The sequence below is a fragment of the Myotis brandtii genome, unplaced genomic scaffold (genome assembly GCF_000412655.1).
Source record: "Myotis brandtii unplaced genomic scaffold, ASM41265v1 scaffold395, whole genome shotgun sequence".
NCBI classification, from domain to species: domain Eukaryota; kingdom Metazoa; phylum Chordata; class Mammalia; order Chiroptera; family Vespertilionidae; genus Myotis; species Myotis brandtii.
The window spans coordinates 3,612,952-3,628,437 of record NW_005365155.1 but is presented as its reverse complement, the minus strand read 5'-3'; the positions used below and the strand labels follow the sequence as shown (position 1 = coordinate 3,628,437).

The following is a 15,486-nucleotide window of genomic DNA, read 5'->3' as shown; positions in this document are numbered from 1 at the left end:
TATTTCAACATAAGAATCTTGGTGGGGGGGCTGAGGGGGGACACATTCAGACCATAGCACAGCCCGGATGTCACCTTCATGAGGTCTTCACTCTCGGAGGTAGTCAGCCATTCCTCACGTGCTTCTGGGGCACGGCGCGCACTGTTCCTGCTCTGCCTCCATCACCTTCAGTTTAACAGCACGTTCCTTGTCAGTCGCCTTCAATGGCCCGGAAACAGCCAGAGGCAGGGACACATCTTGCTCATCTCCCAACACCCTTGAACTGTTCCTGGCATATGGTTGACACTCAGTTGTTTCAGTTGTTAATAATAACAACAGGATTCTATTTACTGACTGCTTATCCTCTGCCAGGTCATTTGCTAAATAAGCCAATGAATGCAGCTGCTAGAATGTATGTATACATGACCCCAGGAGAGGGTGGGGACCTGGGAGGCCTCCTCCCTCCAGTGAAAGAGTGAGATGACTTAATTGTCATCTTGGACTGAGATTTGGGATGAGGAAGTCCAGGCTGGTGAACCTGGGCCATCCAGAGGTCACAGTGGAGCTGCCCTGGGTGCGGGTGGGGCAGGGAGAGCAGGCTGTAGGTGTGGGGCTCTCCAGGTGTGCCGGGAAGGAGGGGGACACAGCGAGGACTGGTGGCCTGTGTCTCTTCACCGCTAAAACTGGGAAGCATCTTTGCACGTTGGTCACATCCTTGAGAGAGCAGTGGAGGACCTGGGCTGAAAGTGGCCACGTCAAAGCTTTATCGTTTCACATACAAATCTATGTGAGGAAAACAGATAGTGCGGCCAGCTGGCCTTAAGACTGTTTGCCCTGCCCTGTTAAGAGAAGGGGAGGAGAAGAAAAATAGGATTAGAAATGCCAGAGACTTTGGAAAATAAATCACTGCTGTTTAGCTTCTGCCCATTTCATCAACATTCACGGTTGCTCTTCCAGAGGGCTGGCCTCGCTGGGGCTTGGCATCGCCTGACACCTCCCGTTTATCTCTCGGTTTATCTCTCCAGGGGAAATATTTGGGGAAGTGAACTGCACACCCTCCGCTGAGAGGATCTAGTACTAAGCACAGCTCCTGGCTGCCGTGGGTGGAGGTAGTCAGGGCGTGGGGTGTAGCAGGCCCTTGAGACACCCGGTATCAGCAAGGCTGACACCAGTGATCCCCATTCTGAGTCCGGCTGCCCCTGGGTTGGAGCATACCCTGGGGTACTGAGGCTAAAGTAGAGAGGGTCTGCCATGCGGTAACATTTCAATGTCTGCACAGCCCTCTACCCATGAATTAGTCCCGAGTACCCTGAATACTTGCCCCTGTTTATGCCAGGAGCAGGGACAGTCTCGTCTATCCGAGGCCCTGGGACTGAGACCTTCTGCCCTCTGGTCAAGGTCATCCAGTTCTCCTGTCCAGCATCACAAGGACCACAGATGGGAGAGGGGAGTTCCTGCCTCCCTGGAGACATCTGTTTTGACCTGTGTTGGTGCAGGACTCGGAAGTAAACAGGAGACATTCCGCTGCTCTGCTTCAGCTATTTATAATCCTATATAATAAAAGGCTAATATGCAAATCAACTGAACGTGGAACGACCAGTCGCTATGATGCGCACTGACCACCAGGGGGCAGACGCTCAACACAGGAGCTGTCCCCTGGTGGTCAGTGTGCTTCCACAGGGGGAGCCAGAAGCCAGACTCATGGCTGGCGAGTGCAGCAGTGGTGGCAGGAGCCTCTCCCGCCTCCGCGGCAGTGCTAAGGATGTCTGACTGGGGAGCGGGCCTAAGCCGGCAGTCGGACATCCCGCAAGGGCTCCCGGACTGCGAGAGGGCCCAGGCTGGGCTGAGGGACTCCCCGCTCCCCCCCATGTGCACAAATTTCGTGTATCGGGCCTCTAGTTATAATAATAATACCAACAAGTATTCTATTCACTGACTGCTTAGTCTGTGCCAGGCCCTATACTAAGGCCTTCATATATCTTCTCATTTTATCCTCCCTGAAGCCTATGGAATTGGCATTACTATCCCCACTTTTCAGACCTGCCTCTTCGCCTGTTTCAGTTTCCTAGAGTCCATTTTCCTCCCCTGGTTCTATCAGGGTGCACTGACACACCCCTCCCGAACGCTCTATAGCACCCCCAATACCAGTACTCCAGTGGGTCCATGGGCACTGGCTGGGAGAAATGTGGAATCTCAGACTCCCGCAGACCCATGCTTTCACAGACCCCAGGTGGCTCAAGTGCACCGAGCCCCTCTCCTCTCCCTCTCCATGGCGTATCCAGTTTCATGGGGTTCTAGAGCTGTTTGCTTTGTGGCTCTTTTGTCTTTTTGGAGGGATTATAAGTGGAATGTTGGTTTGCCCCAATCACTGGAGACAGTCCAAAGTGCATGCTGGGAATAGGTCTGACCATTTGGGGTCCTTGCCCCAGAGTGGGCACATGGCAAGCCCTGTTGAGTGGCAGCCTGACCGTCAGTGCTACCCAAGGGCGCAGTGGCCACAGAGGCACCAGCTCCCCTGGCCTTTGTTTGGGTCCTGGAGGACCTCAGAGCCCTGAGGGGAGGTTCCTGAAAGAAACGACACTTTGTAATTTTTTAAAAATATTTTTTTTTATCGATTTTAGAGAGGAAGGGAGAGGGAGAGATGGAAACATCAATGGTGAGAGAGAATCATCGATTGCCTCCTGCACACCCCCTACTGGGGATGGAGCCCACACCCTGGGCATGTGTCTTGACTGGGAATAGAACCGTGACCTCCTGGTTCATAGGTCAATGCTCAACCACTGAGCCACACCCACAAGACAACATTTTGATTTTTCTTTTTACTTTTTTTTTTTTTGACACTTTGATTTTTTTAAATGCAAAGAGAATCCAGCCCCCTCGGACATTCCCCCTCAGGGTGCCCCCTCTGGCCCCGCCTCTCAGGTGTCCCAAGCCCCTGCATTCTTGGTGGTGCTGCAGCCCGTGGCTCCTCAGGCCGCCTCTGCAGTTTCAGAGCCGGTTCAGGAAAGATGGGAATCGGTGGCCTCCGAGGCTCTGCCGCCTCCCTGCCCTGGTCCTTCCCAGAGCTGTCACTGCACTCAGACAGCTCTTGCTCGTTTTAACCACCTTTTGAACATGTGCACCAGCCCTGGGAGAAAAGTTATATATTGACTCTTGTCACTTCCTGTGGGCAGGGCGGGGCCCCCCAGGGACTGCTGTGCAGCAGGAGCTGTGACTCACCAGAGCGGAGCGAGGGCCTCGGCAGGGAGGGGCTGATGTGTGTGGTCTGGGAATGCAGGTGTGGGCTGCACCTTCAGGAGTGTTTGCTGATCAAGGAGAGTTGGTGGAAGGCAAACCTGTTACATAAAGCACAGAGTGTGTGTGGGTGTGTGTGTGGTGTGTATACTAGTATGTGTGTGTGTGGTGGTGTATATGTATGGGGTGTGTGTGTATGTGTATGGTATGGGGGTGTGTGTGTGGTGGTGTATATGTATGGGGTGTGTGTGTATGTGTATGGTATGGGGGTGTGTGTGTGGTGGTGTATATGTATGGGGTGTGTGTGTATGTGTATGGTATGGGGGTGTGTGTGTGGTGGTGTATACGAATATGAATGGTATGTATATGTGTGTACGGTGGTATATATGTATGGGGTGTGTATGTGTGGTGTGTATATGGGGTGTGTGTGTGTGGTGTGTGTATGTGTGGTATGTATATATGTGTGGTGGTGTATATGTATGGGGGGTGTGTGTATGTGTATGGTGTGGGGGTGTGTGTGTGGTGTGTGTATGTGCGTGGTGTGTTTATATGTGTATACATGTATGGGGTGTGTGTATGTGTGGTATGTATATGTGTGTGATGGTGTATGTGTATAGGGTGTGTATGTGTGGCGTGTGTGTGGCATTGTATATGTATGGAGTGTGCATGTGTGGTGTGTGTATGCATATGTGTGTGTGGCGGTGTATATATATGGAGTGTGTATGTATAGTATGTATGTGTGTGTGGCAGTGTATATGTATGGGGTGTGTATGTTTGGTATGTATATGTGTGTGGTATGTATATGTGTGTGTGGTGGTGTATATGTATGAGGTGTGTATGTGGGGGGTGTATGTGTATGGTGTGTATGTGGGGGTGTGTGTATGTATATGGTGTGTGGGTGTGTGGGTGTGATGTGTATATGTGCGTGTGCTGTGTGTATGTGTGTGGGTGTGTATGTATTGTGTGTGGTGTGTGGTGTGTATATGTGTGGTGTGTGTATGTGTGTGTGTGTATTGTGTGTGTGGTGTGTATATGTGTGTGTGGCAGTGTATATGTATGGGGTGTGTATATGTATGGTGTGTGTATGTGTGTGGGTGTGTGTATGTGTATGGTGTGTGGGGGTGGGGTAGGTGCGTATGTATTGTGTGTGTGTATGTGGTGTGTATAGTGTGTGTATGTATTGTGTGTGGTGTGTATATGTATGGGGTGTGTATGTGTGCTGTGTGTATGTGTGTGGGTGTGTATGTATTGTGTGTGTGGTGTGTGTGATGTGTGTGTGTGTGTGTGGGTGTGTATGTATTGTGTGTGTGTATGTGGTGTGTATATGTGTGTGATGTGTGTGTGGTGTGTGTGTGTGTGTGTGTATGTATGTATGTGGTGTGTATATGTGTGTGTGGTGTGTGTATGTGTGTGTGTGGTGTAAGACGGCCCCCACCCTCTCCCCTTGGAGGAGAGGGCAGGGTTCTGGCAGCCTCTGGCAGGGCCGCAGGGCCAGAATGTTCTGTCTTTGGTGAGAGTCAGTGTGTCTCCTTGGGTGCAGCCCGAGGCTTGCCCTTGATGGGAATGCACCTCCTCTGGGCAGTGCAGTTGGCGTCAGAGTGCCCTGCCTGGCCCCCCACGAAGGCCAGTCCCAGGCTTTCAGGGTGCATGTCTGAAGGGGTGACCCTCAAGTCGAGCCCAGGGAGGCCACTCCGCACAGCCCAGCCCAGCTCCAGGACAGGCTGAGCCAGCACTTGCATTCACTCACCTTTGCAAGACCCTTGAGCCTTCATGCGAGTGAGTCACGAACCCCAGGCCAGCCCAGAACCAGGCAGGAGAGTGCAGATGGGGAAGGTGGCAGCTGGGCATACCAGGACTCCCCTTCTCTATCGCGGAGGTGGTGTCTGGAGGATCCAGAGAGTGGAGCTGGGACTAGCCTGTCTGGGTCCGGCTTAGTTCTGCCACGCAGGAGAGGCAGCGCCTGAGGCAAGTTACTCAACCTCCTGGTGCCTCCATTTCTTCCTCTTTAAAATGGACAAGATAACATCCACCTCCTGGGATTGTTGTGAGGGTTAAAGGGATTAATTCCTGTGAAGAGCTTAGAGTAGTAGCATGTAGTACGCACTCAATAATAACCATTATTCTCCGGGAGTAAGAACCAGTGTCCAAAAGGGTGTCAGAGCCGTAACCGGTTTGGCTCAGTGGATAGAGCGTCAGCTTGCGGACTGAAAGGTCCTGGGTTCGATTCCGGTCAAGGGCATGTACCTTGGTTGCGGGCACATCTCCAGTAGGGAGTGTGCAGGAGGCAGTTGATCGATGTTTCTCTCTCATCATCGATGTTTCTAACTCTCTATCCCTCTCCCTTCCTCTCTGTAAAAAAATCAATAAAATATATAAAAAACAAAACAAAAAGGTGTCAGAAGCACCTTACTTTTCTTTTGCACCTTCCTTCTGAAACCCGAGAGGTTGCCCAAAGAATCTTCTACGCTGTCAAGGAGAAAAGACAGCCACACACACCAGCTCCTGTGGTCCGAGGTGCACCTGTAGACTGCGCTGTGGTAGCGAAGCCCTAGCTCTGCTTTAGGAGAAGAACTCATCTGAGGAGAAGATGTTCAACCTGTGGGCTGGCTCTCGAGCCTCTGCGCTTTCCCATTTTTAGAATTAACTTTATGATCTCTCAAGATTCAAAGAATATCAGCATTCTGCAACTATTCCCAAGAGTTTTCGATTGACATTTCTACATAAAACGTAAGATTTTATGCAGGAAGGACAGGTCTCTAAGTGCATTTAGGTGTCTGTCTCTCTCGTTTTTTTAAAAAAATATATTTTATTGATTTTTTTTTTTTTTTTTACAGAGAGGAAGGGAGAGGGATAGAGAGTTAGAAACATCGATGAGAGAGAGAGAAACATCGATCAGCCGCCTCCTGCCCCCCCCCTACTGGGGATGTTGTCCGCAACCAAGGTACATGCCCTTGACTGGAATCGAACCTGGGTCCTTTCAGTCCGCAGGCCGACGCTCTATCCACTGAGCCAAACCGGTTAGGGCTGTCTGTCTCTTTTTTACAGTAGCTGCGCTACCAATCACCACCTCACTATTTTCAGAGCCTGACTTGGATGTACGTAAAATTCATGTAACTGGAAGATGCATGTCAATCTTTGTGCATCCATTCAGTCGTCTACTCAACGAGAATTTATTAAGCATCTACTGCATGCCATGTTCTATGTTAGATGCTACTTCGGCTGTAAGGAGGCAGGAGATCAGGGCCCTGTCCTGGGGAGTCTGTAACCAGTACACAACACGCACACACATGCTGGAATAGAATCCATAAAAGAAAAACAAACACAGAAGATATCATGGCATGTTCACGTCAGGATTAGCTAATTAGCTTGAAATTATAGAATCAAATCTTATAACATTTCTGAATGTAGACATGTTATTCTCTGTTGAGAAGCTCAGAGGCCCATTCACGAGTCATCTGGGGGAGTTTAGAGGCTTGGAGAAATCCACAGGCATACAAACCACATCCGACAAGCCAAACAGTGGTAATCAGCTGAGAAAAGGAAAGAACTTGTCTCCTCAGACAAATGCTTTCTCAGGTTACGATGGAAAGCAAACACAAGAATTCAAAAATAGAACCACATTCCCTTTCATAACCGCCGTTTACGATTACAGCCCGAATTAGTGTAAACTCCTCGTGTACTTCTTGTACCATGAAAATGCACTGCTCTCAGGAAACAAAAGGGCACTCTAGTCCTTTAGAGAAAAGGGATTGTTGTCACAAGCAACCTGTTGCCTGGCAACAAAACAGCAATGCCTCACACCTTTCTCCCAGTCATGGAAGCACACAGCCTCACCCTCGCCTGCTCATTCCTCCTGACTTACAAATGCAGGGTTCTTTTAATAGGGTCTGTGGTTGAAAGAACTGCATTTACAGTCCTAGTTTAAAACATGAGTCGTTATGAAGTCCTGTCAATTGCTAAGAACATAATCAAGTGGTCAGAGCCTGTGAAAAAGCCACAACATAAGACAAGAGGACCACTAGGCTGGTTCCTTTTTTTTTTTTTTTAACTATACTGAAGGTTTCTCAGAAGTGTTGCTCTTTTGCCCCTTAGCCAGGGGCACCAGGGTGGTCCTCTCCTCTGGCTTTCACACTTAGTGTGAAAATGGATGCCCTGGCCGGTTTGGCTCCATGGATAGAGCGTCGGCCTGCGGACTGAAAGGTCCCAGGTTCAATTCCAGTCAAGGGCATGTACCTTGGTTGCGGGCACATCCCCAGTGGGGAGTGTGCAGGAGGCAGCTGGTTGATGTTTCTCTCTCATCGATGTTTCTAACTCTCTATCCCTCTCCCTTCCTTTCTGTAAAAAATCAATAAAATATATTTTTTTTTAAAAAGAAAAGAAAATGGAATCACGCACCACAGCGTCCGATTCTAACTCCATTGGGGCAAACCCCAGTCCGTTTCAATGCCTCATTCATGCCATTGCCCAGTGTTCCGTCAAAGTGAACAATTCCTGTCCCTGTCAAATGCTGTGTGTCATAGAACCATGGGACACGATGTTTGGAAGTGCGTTGCTAACCAACAATGTATAGAACAGAGTGTATTGACTCAGTGATATGACTCACAGATAAATGACTTCACCCTCCGGACCTCACACTGGGTGTGCCACTGCTGTGGTTGACTCAGTGCTTAACCCTTCCAGATATGGGGAACTCCTCTCGCCTCCTTCGTCCTCAGTGGCCAGGGTCCCCGTGGAGGGCACTGCGGCTGGGGAGGATTGCCCGGCAGGTTACCTAGTCTCAGAGCAGGGTTCGTTGTTTCTCCATGTTCGCTCCACTAGCAACAGGGGCACTGATTGTGGGCAAATGCAAATTGCAGCAATTTGGCAATTCGATGGAAAAGCAGGCATGGCACACCCCTGGCAGCTCACATTCAAGGAAAGGTTCAGCATTCCACACGATTAAGCTGTCACTCCCTCCCATGTGTTACCTTTCCCAAGCAGGCGTTTACAGTGTGTTTTTCTTGTCAGCGTTCTGAGGTCCTCACCCGCTCCCCTCGCTGAGGGCCGGGATGGTGGGGAGTTCTGTCCGCCCTGCTCTGCGGACGGTCCGGGAAAGGCTTGTAAACACGCAGGCCCTCCCCCCCCTCCCCCCGGCACCAACACAGACCCCTTCAGCTGCAGCCATGAAGGACATACTCCCCGGTTTCTTTGTGATTTGATGACTTGTCATTTTCTTCCAATCTTCTTTGCTTTCGGTCGACTTGGCGGCAATAGCAAAGGCCAAAGTATTTAATTGGGCTCTGAAATGCGGGCCTAATTTCATTACTGCTAATGGAGGGCTGATGATTCCCGCAAGAATGAAGAATTTGTAGTCACAAGCTGGCCCAAGACGAAAGTAGGTTTGGTGTTTTTTTTTAAAAGACATTATTTTTAGAGTATTTTTAGGTTCACAGAAAAATTGAAGTGAAAGTACAGAGATTTCCCATATACCTCTGTTCCTACATATGCACACCCTCCCCCACTCTCAACACCTCCCACCAAACGGTACATTTGTTACACACGATGACCACACACTGACACATCGTCATCACCCAAAGTCCATAGTTTACAGCAGGGTCACTCTGGGTGGTGACCGTCCTGTGGACAAGTGTATACTGACACGTGCCCATCATTGCAGTGCCATCCAGGGTCATTTTATTGCCCTAAAAATCCTGTGCTCCACCTACTCATCTCTGCCCTCCCAGCCCTGGAACCCCTGATCCTTTTACCGGCTCCGGTTTTGCCTTTTCCAGAATGTCATAGAGTTGGAATCACACAGCGTGCAGCCTCTTCAGATGGGCTTCTTTCACTAATCATATGCACTTGCATTTCCTCTGTGTCTTTTCATGGCTTGGTAGCTCATTTCTTTTTAGCGATGAATGATAGTCCATTGTCTATATACACCAGTTTATTCATTCGCCGATTAAAAGACATCTGGTTGCTTCCAAGTTTGAATAAAGCAGCTATAAATGTCCATGTGCAGGATTTTGTGTGGACATAAATCTTCAACTCCTTTAGGTAAATACCAAGGATCACCGTGGCTGATTGTGTGGTGAGAATGATCAGTTTTGTAAGAAATCACCAAACCGTCTTCCAAAGTGACTATAATTTTGCATTTCTACCAGCAATGAGTGAGAATTCCTGTTCCACATCCTTGCCAGCATTTGGTACCAGCGATGAGTGAGAATTCCTGTTCCACATCCTTGCCAGCATTCGGTGTTGTCAGTGTTTTGGATTTTGGCCATTCTCATAGGAATTCCTTTTAATTTGCATTTCCCTGATGACAGAGGATGTGGAGCATCTTTTCCTATCTTACTTGCCACCTGTATATCTTCCTTGGTGAGGGGTCTGCTAAGGTTTGGCCCGTTTTTAACCAGGTGGTTTGTTTTCATGTTGAGGGGAATAGTTGTAAGGAGTAAGTTAATCTCTTCATCATCTAAACGCCCAGATGTGTCGGCTGTGCCCCTAGACCCCAGGACCCACCTCTGTCCCCTCTCCCCTGGTGACCTCAGCAAGCACGTTACAGCTCTCATGCTCAGTTTTCTTCCCATAAAAATTAAGATCATAACAGTCCTTGTGTCTAGATCAAATTGTACAGATTAAATAAAATGACGTTGATAATGCCCTCAGCACAGTGCCTGTCATAAGGTAAGAGCTCAGGAAGCATTACTCTTTATTAATAAGAAGCGAACCGTAGAGTGGAACTATCAAATGAACCTGGACTTTAGAATAGGAGTGTTGACCGGTTTGGTTTGTATATTGGTTTGCTAGGAATGCCGTAACAAAATACCGCAGACTGGGCTTAAATAGCAGATTTCTTTTCTCACCATCGCGGAGAATATGACTCTGAGATCAAGCTTCCACAGGTTCTGTTTCTTCTGAGGCCTCCCTCCTGGGCTTGCAGACGCCGCCTTCGCTGTGTGTCTCCCTTCAAGATTCTATATACATATCTATACTATACATATCTATATACATATCTATATCCTGCTCCTAATACGGACTCCAGTCCTGTTAAATTAGGGCCCACCACAATGCCCTAATGTTAATTTAATTACCTCTTTAAAGGCCTTACCTCCAAATATAGTCACATTCTGGGGGGTTAGGATTTCAGCATATGACTTTGGGGGACATGGGGGGAGGAGGAGACACAATTTAAACTGTAGCCATCTGGACAATCCATCTACTTTTGTTTGGCTTTTTCATGGCTATGAGCTGAGCTTTGAAGAGACCAGGAAAAGGAATCCTCTCTGCTCTGCTCTGCCCATTCTGTGCTCCACTCCCCAGGGCTTGGCGCCGGGAGCTGGCACTGGGAGCTGGCACAACAGAAGCTGCCTTGTGAAATGGAATCCAGAGTGCACAGCCCATGCGCTGTGGGTTGAATGTGTCCCCCAAATTCAAATGTCAGAGTCCTAATGCCCAGGCCTCAGAAGGCCACCCCGTTGGAGGTGAGGTCCTTTCGAGGTGATCGGCGTTCAGATGAGGTCGAGGGTGGGCTCAAACCCAGTATGACTGTTGTCATCATAGGGGGAAGTTTGGACCCAGAGGCGCACATACAGGAAGAGACGCAGACTCATCGACAAGCCAAGAGGGAGCCCGGAGCGACCTCCCCCTCAGCCTCGGAAGGAGACACCTGGGCCTGGACGTTCCTAGGGACCGTGAGGAAACAGTGCCTGTTGTGTAACCTCCCAGACTGGGGAGCTGGTCCCAGCCCTAGCAGGGCCGCCCATGTTTCCTCATTCACTGACAACGTTTCACGGTTGCTAGGGTGAGCTGGAGATGCGACGACGAGGATACACGTTTCCTGTCCTTTAGGCTTCGGGGTGGGGGCTGGGGGGAGCACAATTACTTAAAAAAAACCATTTGGGTGCAGTGTGGCTGGTGTTCCATTGCCTTGTTTTTCTGGAAATACATTTTCAGCTTTGATTTTAAGTTGGTGGCAAAACACACTTCTGCCAAGAAGGAATCATTCTCTGCAGAACGGGGCGAGGGGCTGTTGGGCCTCCCTCAGCCTTCTGCCCCCTGTCCCCTGACCTACTCCCCGTCCCTCTGGCCGCCCCGTCCTGCGCCCACAGAGTCCTGGGGAAGGAGAATCCGGGCCTGGGCAGCTCAGTCCGCCCCACCCGCCTGCCTCCAGCAGCCCAGTGACTTCCCAGTTTCCGAAGAGAAGTCCAGCTCCCGCGGTGGCAACACCCGGGCCCAGCTCCTGCTTCGGCCACGCTGGCCTCCCGCCCGGCCAGGGCCTCGGCTTGTGGTTCCTCCTGCCGGAATCTCTTCCCTCCGTGCAGCCCGGTCAGTCTGCCACCCTCCCTTCACATCTTGTTTATTCACCATTTCTGCTAGAGCGCTTTCCTCAAGGGCCCAAGTCAGGGCGAATCTCCCTAAATTCACAGCACTAACACCACGGACATCTATCTTCTTATGAGAGGCGTCATTGCTCACTTATTTGCACCATTGATACTTCTAAGCTCTCTGAAGCATGTCTGTATCCGTTCACTAAAATACCCTCGGCGCTCGGCACAGTCGGGGCTCAGGGACCACTGGTTGACAGAATCAGCGAATGAACGAGGGAGGGTCAGCGCTGACCGTTAGACTTTCCAGCCTGGGAGGCAAGCTGTAATGTTTGAAAATAGTAAAGTATTGGTGACTGTGGGCAATGTCAGCACAAATCTGAGTATTAGTGTGAACACAAACTGCAAAGTTGTTTATTGTTCAGTAACTCTTCTTACCTGTGAGAGTTAATTTCTTCCTCCCACACTTTGAATCTATTTCCTGGATATTTACTTAACAGTCTGTTCACTACAAAAGTCTCTCATACACAGTTAGAGAATTTTTAAGTAAGTCTGAATTTCACTTTGTAAAATAATCAGACAAGTTACCATGACAAGTTACTAGGTTTCACTGTTAGGCTAGGGATTTTCTAGGCCTTTCTAACTTAGTTTAAATTAATTGAATGAGGGTGAAGGACTGTAGGGCCAAGGTGTGCCTGCTCCATGATTTATCTACCAAGTGTTTATTGGCTTGTGCTGGGGTAGAGGGTTATGAGTCTAGAGGCCTGGCCCTGGTGGGGCTGCTGACCTATCACCGGGCACATAAATGTACACAAATGTTACCGCGGCCAGATAAGGGCTTGCAGAGGAATGTGCAAATGCTGTCACCTTCACGGCAGATGGAAAGCCCGAGACTTGCACAGTGACCCCAGCTCGCCCCATTTCAATAGGTATCACAATTAGAGAAGGAAATACATACACTGAATAGGACCAGACTGTCTGCCCATTTAGCAAAAACAAATAACTAGATATTCATCCGTCCTGACCTTTTAGGAAGAGCAAGCTGATGCGGTCATCTTCCATGAGAAAATCACTGCTGCTCCTTGTGGTCTCTTTGTGCCCCTACCCCTTCCTCCGTGGGCTGGGCCTTTCCCCGGGGTTTAATGATCGCTTCGCTCTATGCTTGGTCTTTTGGCACCTGCCCATTTAGCAAAAACAAATAACTAGATATTCATCCATCCTGACCTTTTAGGAAGAGCAAGCTGATGCTGTCAGCTCCCATGAGGAGATCACTGCTGCTCCTTGTCGTCTCTTTGTGCCCCTACCCCAAGGGTGGGCAAACTTTTTGACTCGAGGGCCACAATGGGTTCTTAAACTGGACTGGAGGGCCGGAACAAAAGCATGGATGGAGTGTTTGTGTGAACTAATATAAATTCAAAGTAAACATCATTACATAAAAGGGTACGGGCTTTTTTTTTTTTAGTTTTATTCATTTCAAACGGGCCGGATCCGGCCCGGATCCGGCCCGCGGGCCGTAGTTTGCCCACGGCTGCCCTACCCCTTCCTCCGTGGGCCGGGCCTTTCCCCGGGGTTTAATGATTGCTTCACTCTATGCTTGGTCTTTTGGCACTGAGCTCCCTAAGGGAGGGGGATTAATATTCCCGAAATCGCCTGACTTGTCGGCGATCCTCCTTGATTTCTGTTGAAAATACAACATAACTAATTTCCTGTTTAGATATGTAAGAATTTGGAGTGAACGGGGAAGCCATAATCTTAAGATACAGATTCAGTCTTTCAATTAGGTTTGGGCAGTATATCCCACACCTATCTAAGCAGCAGGGAAATTGGGAGGAAATAAAAACGTTAACCCATTCATCGCAAGTGCTCTTCTGGCTACAAGCACACGCTTTACTAGCCGCGTCTATTCTGACCCCATTGGGTAAAACTGCTTTGGTGAGTCAGAATGTCTTCTCAGTGGCATTCAATCGGAGGCCGGGAGGAAGTGAGAGTCAGACAGCAGGGAGAGGGTCCTGTGCAGGGGCCAGGAGTGTGCCCAAGAGCTGATGTGTAGAAGCTTTTCTTTTTTAAAAAACAGGAGCAACACCTTCTCAGTTCATTTCAAGTGACCTCAAACATTGCTTAGCCCGGAGTTGCTCAGTGATTACAGTTCTGAGAGGAGCTCCATATGGATTGGTCACCCTGGAAAGATTTAAAATTCTTCTTTTCTACTGATTTATACATTCTAGCAGCAGATACGTATTTTGGCGGGAGGGTAAGGAATTGGGAGAAATGCAGGCCGATGAGAGGGAACAGAATTTTCTGGGTGGAACTTCTGGGAAAACTCTTTAAAAAGGGCCATATCACCTTTTGCCCTTCGCCCTTCCCTGACAGGATTCTAGAAGCTGAGCATTTACCTTGCAATCACCTGGCAACCAGCGTGGGGGACAAAAGCCACACGCAAAGGATCGCTAAGCAGAAGGCTAGAAGGAGCCGGATGGCCCCCGGCTGCCTTCACACACCTGAACCATCCAGCCTCAGACTCCTCGTGTGGGGCGCAGAAGCCAAAGCAGCCGTGGCGCGCTGAGCCAGTCTGTCTGGCGTGACGTTACCCTCAGCCAAGTGAGATGCTAATGGTCCCACTGCGACACGGATGCTTCTTCCAGATGTGAAGATGGACTTGGTGCTTAATAGGATGCGCGGGAGGGTGGCTGAGTCAAAACTCATGGTTGCACTTCGCCAGGAAGGAAACTGGTTGGAAGAGAATCTAGTTCTTGCTCTTTCATTTCCACAAAGTCCAGGGACCGGTCACCCGTGTCGGGGCAGGGGACCCGGGGCCTGCAGCACTGACAGGGACTCCGTTTACTTACCGTGGAGAGGGACATGGCCCAGGCCCAGCTCTCCCACTGCTGTCCAGGTGGCTAATGTGGTTCCTGTGGCTGTACCTCTGCAGCACCCATAGCACTTTTGTTAGGTTTAATTCTTTATTTTTATGTTTTATTGATTTCAGGGAGAGGAAGGGAGAGGAAGAGAGGGATAGAAACATCAATAAGAGAGAATCATGGATTGGCTGCCTCCTGCACGTCTTCTCCTGGGGATCGAGCCTGCAACCCGGGCATGTGCCCTGACTGGGAATCGAACCATGACCTCCTGTTTCATGTGTCAACGCTCAACCACTGAGCCACACCGGTCAGGCTGTTAGGTTTAGTTTTTTAAGGTGCCTTTACACAGCTTTCCACGTGTGAAATGGTTAGGGATGAAAGCCTGTTCTCACAAGTGTGAGAGAGGAAAGATTTGCTGTAAATGCCAGCACTTTGAGAAAATTCTGGGTAATATTATAGAAAAGTCTTGGAAATTCTAGATAATATCTAATCAATTCTCAGTGAATTGTATTTTTTTTTAATTTTCCTTCTGCTCAGTCATTGTCTGCTCAGAAAATCCAAACTGATTGAAATCTGAGCCCAGACGTAAATTAGGAAGCTTGTTTGCTAAGAAAAAAATAATCATCACGTGCCTCACAGGTGATCTTAGATTTTGGACCAGACACACACGCAAATAGCACACGTGGAGAACATAAGCTGGTCCAAGGTGCCACGCACACTTAGGTTCATCTTCGTCATCGGTGTGACCAATTCCAGGCCGACAGTATTTCTTAGAGCAGGGGTCCTCAAACTACGGCCCGCGGGCCACATGCAAATACAAATATTGTATTTGTTCCCGTTTTGTTTTTTTACTTCAAAATAAGATATGTGCAGTGTGCATAGGAATTTGTTCATAGTTTTTTTTTAAACTATAGTCCAGCCCTCCAACGGTCTGAGGGACAGTGAACTGGCCCCCTGTTTAAAAAGTTTGAGGACCCCTGTCTTAGAGGATTGGCTTATGTTATCTTTCAGATACCCTAGCAATGGAAGTATTGGCAAAACAGGGTTTTAAAAAAATTACTAATGTATTTGTCTGAGCTTTCTTCTTTCAATAAAAGCACTGATATGCA

General features: G+C 49.0%; 1 long non-coding RNA gene across 2 annotated transcripts in view; it reads left to right on the top strand.

Moving 5' to 3' along the window:
- LOC102262403 overlaps positions 1 to 15,486 on the top strand; it is a 26,890-nt gene that overhangs the window by 7,942 nt on the left and 3,462 nt on the right. The window contains exons 3-4 of one of the 2 annotated variants that reach the window (XR_001363416.1): positions 10,756 to 11,520; positions 13,890 to 14,163. This is a non-coding gene — a long non-coding RNA (uncharacterized LOC102262403). Of the gene's footprint in view, positions 1 to 10,755; positions 11,521 to 13,889; positions 14,534 to 15,486 lie in introns of those variants that run through there. The other variant, XR_001363415.1, reaches the window with a different exon arrangement.